General features: G+C 43.8%; 1 protein-coding gene across 1 annotated transcript in view; it reads left to right on the top strand.

Annotated features, from left to right (window-relative positions):
• Window positions 1-12190, top strand: part of COL23A1 (collagen type XXIII alpha 1 chain) — a 288152-nt gene that overhangs the window by 63307 nt on the left and 212655 nt on the right. The window lies entirely within an intron of this gene.

Genomic DNA, 12190 nt, shown 5'->3' with positions numbered 1-12190 from the left:
GAAAAGACATGTTTTAATAGAAAGGAAACATTTTTATACACACCGTGAAGTGTTTAAAAACCACGAAGCACATGTACCATTTGAAAAATGGGGCAGTTGGTTGCCATCATTCTGGGACTGCTTCTTTCTGTGCGTAGCACTGATATACTCTCATTGTTTCATGAGGCATTTAATAAAATCAGGTTGGGGCTGAAGTTGCAGTGGATTTTAGCGTATGGTCTTTCATTGTTCCTCCATGTTTATTTTATTTTTTTTTATCCTTTCATGTGTTGATTGTTTCCAGGAAAACCTAAGTTTCTTTCTCATAGCTGTAAAGAAAACTTTGAAGACGCCCATCCAAACAGCACAACTGCATGGCCAGTGAAAAGGACCTTAAATGCAGTAGCATTCAAACTCTTACGATCTTTAAGCCAGTCTCATGTTTACTGGGATCATCACTCATGGCTTGAAAGGGTTGGGGTCTAAAATAGTGCAGATGTCCACGAAACAAGGCACTTGAAATGGACTGGAAGAATACGAGTCTCCCCAGGGAATGAGCTTCACCGAGTGGGTGACCTCCGGAGGGCTGGATAAGGCGGGGGTACTTGGAAACTGCGGAAGAAACTCTGGGTTCCTATGTTCTCAAGTTTTTTTTATATAATATAGCTGTGACACCAGCTTGCTTTAACAATTGCCAGAATCTGTTTCCTTTTAGTGTGGGTTTAATACTCTTGTTAATTGTCTTACTGATGGTCGTACACAGTCCTGGTAGCCCTGTGGGAACATGGTACCTTTTACCCCAGTCGGAAAGTGGCTTAGTTACTGAAATATTGCACCAGAAGAATGTCAATGACATGATCCTTTATAAATTCCCCAGATCCTCACCCAGAGGACCCTTGTGCACGTTAATTATTGTAAGTGCTTCCAGGAGGGTGGCCTTGTTCCAAAAAGCATGTGGGGAAAATGTCTTTCCCTAGTCCAGAGGGAGTCTGCTGGGCCAGCTTTTTTTTGTTAATTTTTTTTTTTTTTCCTTTTGAAACTCCAGCCATTTGACACTGGTAGAAGACCTCATGTTTGAAGGGAGGCAAGTGGTCAAGGGCTTTGCTGACTTTTGGGGCCTGAGTCTTTACTGTGATTGCTGGGACTGGGGAGCCAAAGTATGACTTACCACCCCTCCGATTACAGGGTTTGTAAAAGTGAAGTCTCCTTTTCAAAACCCCATATTGCAAGTGTTTGCCATACATGCATGTCAGATTTCAGTATGAAATGGAGGAAATTTGTTTCAGCTTTTGGATCTGCTGCCTCAAGGTCAAACTAGTTCTGTGTGTGTGTGTGTGTGTGTGTGTGTGTGTGTGTGTGTGTGTGTGTGTGTGTGTGTGTGTGTTTGGGGGAGGGGGAAGGTTTGAGCCCGTTGTGTCTATCACAAGGCTGCAGTGATGCTGTCCAATACCATAGGAAATTTGTTCAACAGAGCAGAGTGTAAAAATATCTGTGCTGCTTAAACATGAGACTGTGTAGTGATGCCAGGTCATGCAGATCAGACCATGTTCGCTGCTAGGGAAGCCTGGAGGACACAATTTGGTGCACATTCTCCATGCGGTAGGCAGCAAACTGTTGGACATAAAGGCAGCGTGAAGTTGTCTCTCTTTCATACGGTTGGAGGCTGGGCTCATTGGTGACTCAAGGAAAAGCACTGGCATCAGTTGATCCTATGCAATGTCCTTGCTTAAACCTAAATTCATTCCCAATAATTAGCACCTTTGCTCTAGCATTCAGGACCTAAAAGCAACAGCTGGCATTGCTCAGCGCCTGCAGCTGGCCTGGAAAGCAGAGGAGCAGCACTTAGGAGTTGGGCCTTTAATAATTTGATGTATAAAGCACTGTACAGCCCCAGCTGAGGACACCCCCTCCCTCCCCCCACCTTCCATGGCATTTGAGGTAATGAAAAAGCTGTGCTGAAGAGACCAAACTGCTTCCCCTTACCCATTTGTAAGCTTTATTTAAAACACTGGCTTGAGAGATTACAGTTCGGTCACACATTTAGAGTCTAGACAGGTTACATGGTGGTCTTAATGAAGGAGTCTGGGATGAGGTGGGGGGAGCGTAACCGTGCAGAGACGGCCGAACAGCTGCAACGTTAACGTTGCACATGCAGGGCTGAGTCCTTGTTGACTTACTGCTGCACATAATCCCGTTGGCCAAAAGGGGATATACTAAGTAAAGGGAGCTAATGAAGAAACAATTTGGCTGCTCTCTAACAACTTACACCTGTTGACTACACAACTGTCCTATATTCTCTAGGTGTTTTTGTAGGACTTGACACACACAGTAAAGGCCAAAATCAAATAAAATTCCTCTGTTGTTTGTTGGTTCTCCTCGCCTGTTTGCATATTGCTTCACTTTTACCTGTTTTCATAAGTCTCGTTCAAGTTTGTGTTAGCTGGTAGAATGTCTGCTCTTGTATGCTTTTACCAATAATTGAAAATTATATATATAATTTTTTTTTTAATATAATTTTGTTGGATCATTTTAGCGGAAGTTATGTGTATATATACTCTTACTACATAAGGGAAGAAGGATCTGGCTTACATTTGCTTGCCAGAAAAGAGGACTTGTGCACTGTCAGCTGGTATGCTGAGACAACTTCCTGTTAGGATCACTTGGAAGGCAGGGCAGGCTAACATATTAAAGCAGGGGCAGGCAATTATTTCAGGCGGAGGGCCACTTACTGAGTTTTGGCAAGCCATCGAGGGCCATATGACAGGCAGCCGGGGCAGATAAATATTAATTTTCTAAATTTTTTTTAGAGGCCCCGCGGGCCGGATAGAATGGCCCCCGGGCCTCATTTTGCTCACCCCTGTATTAAAGTCTACTTTGCACAGGATATTTCAGCCTGGGTTCAGACACACAAGCTTTCATAGGTGACAATGTCTGATGAAGCAGGCTATGAATGGACTTGCAAAAAGCAGGGTCCTAAATAGGGAATGGAAAGGCTTGTAATTGCCTTTCTCACTTTTGATCAGTGTTGTCCTGTACTGCTGCCTTCCATTGTGCTCTCCCACGGGCCCTCCTGCCGTTTTTTGTCCTTCACCTAAATTATAAGTTTGGGGAAGATGCTCTTCTTTTTTTTCCCTCTCAATCTCTTTTGAATTGGGGAGGGGGAATTGAGGAGGGGAAGGGTGTACAATGCTTAGCACAACAGGGCAGAGGCACAGAATATGTGGGGCCCCCCTTGGGAAGAGGGCTGTCACATGAAATGCATAAAACTTTCCACATGTCCATCTTTTTAGCACCCCTGCCCCCCAGCAAAAATAAACTGGTGCCTTTGCAACTGGGGCTGATCAGGCTCATGAAGCTACCTAGCCAGTAATGGAATATATATAATAGTAATATCCTGTGCAAAGTAAAGAATGGAATTAATGGTCGCAATGAATATTGTGCCGTGGGCAGGTTTGGCTTTAGTCTCTCTGGATCAAAGCTCTGGAGTTTTACACGTTGTACCAACAATAACAACAAAAAAAACCATAATGCAAACTAACTGCTGTCCATGAGTAAAAGAGTTTATACTATTAAGAAAATATTTGATGTTCATTATCCAATAATAGGTAGCAGTGACCGATCAAAAAATCTCATTGTCTGTCCTGTAAACATACAATGCGATTTAATTTAGAAATACTTCATTTCACCAAAAGGCTGCTATGGCTATATCTATCGCATGGAATACATAAATAGTTGGAGTCATATATATAATAACTCCAAGTATTTATAGCCTTTCATTCTATTCATTATAAACCATAATTGGGCATTTGGAAGCTTTACCTCTTTTATATTGTAAGAATATATTTTTGGCAGATGTACTCCAAACAGTCAGCCAAAATAATTCCTGGAGCAAGCCCAGTGAAATGCATGAAGTTGTACCAGGGATGCAGTTGGCTTAATATATTTAACCAATATTCCTATGTACAATAGTTCCTGTGTTTATGCAGTAGACACTCATCAATGTTAAACATCTTGGCCATTTTCATTTCCTCTCTGAAAAAACTGAAGGCTAATGGCCTGTGTGATGAATTGCCAAACTTTGCATTTGAAATTGCATGCCTTCTGAGTTATAGGAAATAAATGAGCATCTCGTACTGTTTGGGCTTTTCAGGTTTATTACATCCTAGCTTTAAAAGAAAAAGATGTTCAATATTTTTGTTTTGTTTTTAGATTATGAAATGAAACGTACTCTTGGGCCAAAATTGTCCATGTGAAGGTTTATCCGGGAATGGACATTCATGGCTGAGGGTTTGGTTTGTTGTTGGTTTTTTTTTTAAGCACTTCTGCAGACCTGGGCTTTGCAATGCAGTTGCTGGGTAAGATCAACCAACAAGGAGTTAGAACTGCAAGTAACTTGCTCCACAGCGTTTACACCTAGCTGAAAGGGAGCCTTTTTCCAGGATTTGCACAGGCATCTTTTGATCCTACTACCTTTCCGTTTTGCAATTTTACCACGAGCTTCTTAATATTGTTTGTTCCTTTGTGCGTCACATCTTGTCTTGCGTCTGCCCCCGCTGTTTCGTTGGCACTATTCTCAGCTAGATCTGTACCTCGATTGCTGCTCTCTAGATCTCTTCATTGTCAAATCCCAGACCCTTCCGGGTCCATCCTCATCCTCCTTAACTTCCTTGCTGCTTTTGCACGTGGAGGATCATGCTTTCTTTCACAATAGCTTTTGTAAAACTGTTCTCTTTTTGTTCTCCTCCAGCCTGTCTTTGCTTTTGGAGACTATTAATGGATGGTCCTCCTATCTTTGCTCTTGCTTTAAAACGCTAATATTTAGTCTGCCGTAGCATTTTTCTTTCATAAATTTCAAACTGCCCTACCACCTGGGGTTAAGTCTTCGTGTCTGGTTCTCCTTAAAATGCACCACATGCTATGGGGAGCTGTGTTGCAATCAACTGCGTAAATGTACAGATAGGGAAGAAGAGAGCACTATCAGAGATGAGGGACCACTATTCTACAGTTGAGGGATATACCTCCCCATCTTGTCTCTGCAAAATGTGGGGGGTGATAACTTGAACTGAAGTGATCCTAAAACTGTTTGGCCAAAGCATTCTTGTCCTGATGCTTTACCTACAACTTTAAGCAGAAGAGTATGGTATTTTACAAGTTGGTCTGCTGGTGTAATCCTACTGTTAGTAATTCCATGTGTTTTTAGCATGCAGAGATACAGACTCTAAACATTCATTGATTTTTAAATGAATCAATGACATGGGGATGTCTGAAAAACCGTATCTGCATCTGTTGTTCAGTATAAAATAACAGATTAATAACTCACAGGAGATCTCATATGCTGCATAGTCTGCTAGTTATTGGCTAATCATGGTATTCTTGTTTGTATTTGGCTGAGCATAATAGTAAAACTCCAAGCCAGCATATTAATGTGAGAATATAGTTAAAAATTGATTGAGAATCACAGTGGGGAAAGTCTTTCTGCTTAGCTGCCTTATAACATGGAAATTAGTACTTCAGGTTTTTATCACTGAACTGATATTGAGGTATTATTCATGGTATAACTGGTGGTACCTGGCTGATGACTCTTACAAAAAGGCAAAGACTGTATTTACGTGGTGTGTGAGTTCAGGTACCTAAACTTAACATCTCTACCCTTTGATATTGTATAGTTGCATTCTTGTATCAAAGCAGAAATAACTAATGCATAACTAAATAAACATGATGATTAGACATCAGAGCTAAGTACAAACAGTCAAAAAGCCTGAGGCTGAATTTGATTCAGTCTTTGCAGGTTAGTCTAAGCTGTGTAGATTGAACCAGTAAGCAAATGAACAGGCATTCACTTTTGATTCAGGAAATGCAGCCACATGCCTGCAGTAGCTCAAGCCAGGGGGCACTAGAGCATGGCTCTCTGACACAGTCAGCATTGGCTGTGTGTCCACTTCCTCTTCCTGCTGCCCCTGAGGTCTCTGGGATTTGCAGTCCAGACTCACAGGAGCAGGACTCTGCCGGGTTGTTCATCACTTCTTCTTCCTGCTTCCGGGTGCCTCTGTGATTTTTCAGTCCACAGTCTCAGCCAGCAGTAAGTTCAGCAGGGCAGGGCAGCTCTGTACTTGGGGGGCTAAAAGGAAGTGTAACCCCCTTCCCTGGTCCCAGACCCTAGCCAGGGCTTGCCTGGAGGGCCAGTGAGCCAGCCCTCACTGCTCCAGCTAAGGGGCAGAGGGGCGGGGCCAGCCCTGCTCTCTGGAGCAGACAGCACAGCCCAGCCCAGCCCAGCCCAGGGCTGCAAAATACAGGGATGCTGGGGGACTCTGATTTAACTTGAACTAAGAAGGGGTCTGGGACAGAAGTTTCATAAACCGGTTTGACGTAAATCAGTTAAGTCTGATGTTATATTCAACCAGGTTTATTTTAAACCAGTTTCAGTCATTTTGAAACTGGTTTATGCACACTAATCTTCTGTTGTGTTGCAGGTTTAAACCAGTTTCTGATCACTTAAACTGGTTTATATGTAACTTCTGTCCATAGGTGGCAGCAGAGGGGGGTAATGGGGCTTAGCCTCCCCTCCCCCAAATGGAGGGCAGCAGGTAGGGCCATGGGGCAGCCTGGCTGCAGGCTCTGGGCTGCTGCGGCAGGGGGGAGGAGCATCCAGGATCGCAGCACTGGTGTGTGGCTGCCTACATTTTTTGTGAGGGAGAAAGGGCTTTGTGGGGGAGGGGCAGATTGAGACCCCCACAGTGTGGGAGGGACTGGGGCAGGGGTGAATGGGGCCCCAGCCAGGCCAGGTTGTGGGACAGTTGGAGTCCAGTGGCACATCCAGGGGAGTGGGGGAGGGGATCCCACTGCTGCGTGCACCATGGTGGGAGCCAGTGAGGGGGTACGTGCCGCCCCTGATCTGTGTGGGGTGAAGGTGAGCTCTTGCTGCGGGCTGGGTTCTGCTCTGCCTCTGCGCCTCGCTGTTGGACGCACGTGGCGTCGCACGCCTCTGGAGGCAGGTGCCACTGCAGTGGGGTGCAAAATGCAGCGCACAGCGGCAACCGCCTCCACTCTGCGTGCAGATTGGGGGGGCAAAATACCCCCCAGACCTCCAGCCAGGGATCGCACAGTGGCGGGAGCCCCTCTGCACCCCCGAATAAGCCACCTGGACTCCAGTTTTCCCCCTGCCTCTGCCCTGCTCTCTCCCTCACTGCAGGGGCCTCGATCTGCCTTGCCCCGCCCCTTCCCCACAGACTTACCTGCTGGGCTGGGTGCATGCACATGCTCAGCCCCCCCCCACCCCCCGGCACAACAACTTTTTCTCCCTCCACCTATGCTTCTGTCCCTAGCCCAGATGATGCCACAGAGAAAACATTTTGAAAATCATTTTATTCCTAGGGAACTCAGTTTTTATCTCATCCTCTTGGTTTCTCTTGGCCTAGTTTATTCTTATGGGAAATTTGCATAAGAAACGAGTTTTGTTTTGGTTTTTTTTTCTTAAATCATGTTCGAGTTTGGTTTGTTCATTTGTTTGTTTTGGTTTGTTTGGGTTTTTTGCATACTTCCTATTTTCAAAAAGATTAGGATATATTTGACACAACCTAGGAGATGTGAAGAACCAGATATTTAGAACAGGTTCACTATGAATCCCAAAAGTATGTGCATACATTTAGAACAGCAACGATAGCAAAAACACTCTCTTCTATATTTTGCATAAATATTTGGTGATTTTCCCCCCCCCCCCCCCCCAAGTATGTTGCCACAGCTTTATTTGTCTAGATTCCTTATTTTGCAATTACAAGCATGCATAATAGGCTAAGTTAAGCTCCAGTAGCAAAATGTTGGCAGATGAATGCCTTGGAAGAATACCTGGTGTAGTGTCCAAAATCAGGGAGCTCTTACTAATTTTCCTAGTCATTGGTGCTGAGTTCATCCTGCATCAGATGCAGCTTTTCTAGAGATGGAGTTAAGTACGTTACAGGTTTCCATTCTTACAGTCCATGAAAGCTTGGGCTTCCCTACAAAAGGGATGAGAGAGAAATGTCGGTGCTGGATAAAGAGAGCAATCCCCAGATTGTGACTGACATTAAAGCTCTGGTGTCTGGTTGTGGCCCTCTACTACTACATAAGACTGTTTATACCTGGAAAACTGCTGTTTTATATCAGTTGTCAATACAGCAGCCCCAGCTGCCCTCCCACAAGCTGCAGCTGCTGCTGTTTGACACCTGATTTCAAACACAACTGATTACAGAGCTGGAATAGTCCGTGAGTGCAATGCACAGCCCATGCTACAAGACACGGACACTAGGTTCAACTAAGTAATTAATCCTAGGCATATACAATTAGTTGAAGGACTGGTGGGGCATGAAGCTAGAATTAGCACTGTGTGAGACAGCTGTGCCCGTTTGATCACATACACCCCCACCCACCCACTGCCCATTACTCTTAGTTTCCTTGGCAAAACAAAAAAAACTCCCTAAATTTCTTAGAAAAATGTTAGAACCACCCCCTTCTTAAAAAAAAAAAAAATATCCTAATAGAAGCTGTTTACCAAATTCAGCACAAAATTGTGAATAGTTTTGGTCAGCCCGAAACTGGGTTTTTCAGTGAACAAAGTGATTTGATTATCTGGAAAATGTCTCCTAGCTCTGTTGAAGAGCTGTCTCTCCCCACTGCTCTACTCATCTATAAGATGCTCATTACTCGACTCTGAGCACCCTACTGTGTTTTCCCTTGGAAGGAGCTACTAAGCTCCATCCACCTAATACTCCTGTAGTGGTGAGTTAAGATCTTCATCAGCAATTATAATAAAAGCATTCAAGCACAGCTAGAAGACATCACAGATTTGTGAAGGTTTTCATCTATGAGTGGTCCCTTGGACAAAGTTTATAGTGAATGGATGAACTTCCATAATAATTCTCAGTAGTTGCTGAAAGTTTTTAACTCCCCGCAGCTGAGAATGTTTTGCACAACTTGAAACGGTCAGGGGGGTTCGAGTTTTCATGGTGACAGAAAACTGAAATGACCATTTCATCTTGCTTTTATTTGGGAAGCGGGGAAAACTCCTCAGATATAGAGAAATGTAGCAGTGTCTTCTGATGTCTTCCATTATCCTGATTCTCTGCATAAAAGATTGACAGTGGTTTTCTGAAGTCAGCAAGATATGAATTACTTTACAGATGCTGGGTCAATATAACTTTAACTGGAGCTGAATGCTGTATAGCACTAATGCAGGGGGAGCGCTCCAGTGGGTAGCCACTAGCCACATATATAGCATAGGCGAGGGGTGTCAAAGGTATAGCTCATGGAGCCCTAACATCTAGGCCGTGGTGCTGCCCCTGAGTCTTGCATAGGACCCAGGCACTGCATGCAGTGTGCCCTGGACTGGCCCACATGCCATGCCGCATGCCCCAGCCCTGTGCACTGTACATGGCACATGGGGCTGGGCTGACATGTGCTGCATGCAGCCTACCTGCACCAAACCAACCACACCCACTGGATCCAAGTGTGGAGATCTAGTCTGTGGGCCTGATCTGGCCTGCAGACCAGCCTCGCACCATTCATCCAGCCTGCGGGGCCGCTTGAGTTAGCCTACACCAGGGGTATCCAACCTGAACTTCTTACTGAATGGTGTATGAATGTAAAACTTCCATGCATTCACAACTGTTCAGTGTAAAGGTGTGCCTTTGACATATGAACTTTATTAGTGAAGCCAATATATGTTGACTTTAAGGACTTTTTTTTTTTAATGGTAACTTTCATCTGTGAAGCCTGAGCCTATAGGAAATTAGTTTTATATTTTTCTCCTGTATTTACAAGCATTTCCTGGCTTGCGCGTTTGTTCTTTTTCATTTGAAGAGTGGCTTATAAATTAAATCAATACATTGCAAAATACCTCTTCATTTTGTTTTTAAACAAGGTGGGGATTTAAGAGCGTTTTACCAAAAAAAAAAAACCCCAAAAAACCCCACCTTCTTTTACACGAGGTTGAGATTTTCACAAAGATTCCATTTTAAAACATGTCCCTTGCAACGTTATATTAATGTGTGTTGGGATTTGAACGATAAAAGTTGTTTTTAATTTAAATGCAAATAGTGGCAGTGCATCATATTCGACTGTTCCAAAACGGCCAGAGTGCTGGAACAGATGCTGGAAACTTAAGTCTCTGAGCTTGCAAATGCTTAATTTTGCTCACATTAATAATTCTATTGATTTCTTTTGGACTGCTCGTGCACGTCAGATTAAACAGTTGATTTTTAAAATCAAGATTTTTATCTGTCCTGCTTTTTCCTTCAGATGATCATGGGGGCGGGGGGTGTTATGTCTTGTAAATGGTCACGTCATTCAAAAATGGATCTATTGAATGATTTTGATTTCTGAAGTCATTCTGTTTCTGACTCCCCAAAGGGGGAACTCCATGAAGGTGTGAATATAAGAGCCCTTCTAAACTGGCACCTCTCTCTACTGCAGGTACAGGACAGATGAGAGAAGGAGGTATTGGGACCCTAACTAGAAATCTTTTAGTGCCCTTTCCTTTAAAAACCTATGCTCTAGTCTAGGGGGTCTGCTTTGGGGCCTGACCCACAGGTCCTTCTTCATGTATAGTAAAATGATCCTGCCAAGCTTGGGAATGGTACAAAGACTATTTCACTAACACTCGCCCAAACTCCAAAGGTTGGTCTTTGAATACAGCCAAGTGTGGTAGATGGGAGGCAACAACCTTTAGGAGAACACAGTGAAAAATTGTGTTGAGAACCATTCAAAGATGCACAGTCCAGTTCTGGGACTAGATAACCTAATCTGTCTTTTCCATCCCCAATTTCTGTCATCCTAGAGAAAAACAGATTTGTTGCTATACCTTTTGAAGGGAGTTTAGGAGAGTAGAAAAGCTTTATTTTTGGCTATATTTTTGAAAGGTGAAAGAAAATGGCATAAGAAGAAAGGGCCTTGTGAAAGATGAATTGAACTGGGGGGGGTTATAGTGAAAGAATAGGTATATTTGTTTTTTAAAAGCTTTGTGTAAGTGAGTAACATCTTTTGCAAAAGTCTTTGTAGCACCAGGACATGTAAGACAATGAAATAAAACAGACCCCAACCTGCTTAATTTTTATCTGGGTGCCGTCAATTCGACTGATCTTGATTGTTGACTTCTGCGGTCCTGCAGTTTACTTGTTTATCTGGGCAGGGGCCAAATCAAACAGCACCAGAATGTGTCTTTAATCTCCAGCGATAAAGAATACCTTTGAGAGGAAATTACGTTGTAGTGTGGGGAGCAAAAGCATAACCCTAGAGACGGTCATGCCAAAGCAATGGTCTGCTTTTCTTAGCAATGTTTCCCGTAGCATTTTCCCATAGACTTCCCGAAACGACTAGGTTGTGCATGGTTTTATTCATTTATGCAGCATTTTGACAGGTGACTGATGTTGGTCATTAAGAAGGTAACTTCTGTGTGTGTGTGGAGTAATAACCAACCTTTGTTTTCCAGGACAGTGGTACGATGCAGTGATTTTTTTTCTTTTTGTTCCTCAGCTTGCCTGTTTGGATCAGGAATTCAGAACTGTGCCCAGAGTTGGCGCCTTTGTCTTTCCGCATCGTGTAGAGCAGGGGTGGGTAAAATGTGGCCCGACGGCCGGATGCAGCCCGCCAGGTCATTCTCTCTGGTCTGTGGGGCCCCTAAAAATTTAGGAACTTAATATTAATCTGCCCCTGGCTGCCTGTCATGCAGCCCTCGATAGCTTGCCGAAACTCAGTAAGCGGCCCTCCACCCAAAATAATTGCCCGCCCCTGGTGTAGAGAAACCTCCTCCACAGGGTTTTCCATAATTTCCCCCCTAGAAAATCATCTTGGTCAGGACTTCACAATTCATAGGAGCAGGTAAATCCGACCCCAAATTTGGGTTAATGCTATCTTCTTTCTCCTAGCTTTTCTGACCCTGTTTGGAGTACTTGTAGGACATGGAAACCCAGGGTGATCACTATTCTTTGTGCTGATCATAACAGTTTCACTGCTGCTCCCTCTCTTCTTCTTCTTCTTATCCACCTGTCCTTGTTTGCCATGTCCCAACCAGCATTGGCTGCCCTGGTTTCGCTGAGCTCTGTTGAAATCAGTGAATTCCAGGATTTGGGTCTCAGATTGCAACTCTTCATGTCAGAGAACTATCTCTTTATTACGTAGGCAGACCAGGTTCTTTGGGTAAATCCGATTATCTTTTATTAGAGCAACTCAACTTAGAGTTGGT

The sequence above is a fragment of the Alligator mississippiensis genome, chromosome 9 (genome assembly GCF_030867095.1).
Source record: "Alligator mississippiensis isolate rAllMis1 chromosome 9, rAllMis1, whole genome shotgun sequence".
NCBI lineage: Eukaryota > Metazoa > Chordata > Crocodylia > Alligatoridae > Alligator > Alligator mississippiensis.
The sequence above is the reverse complement of the archived record's forward strand: the minus strand, read 5'-3'. Positions and strand labels throughout refer to the sequence as shown.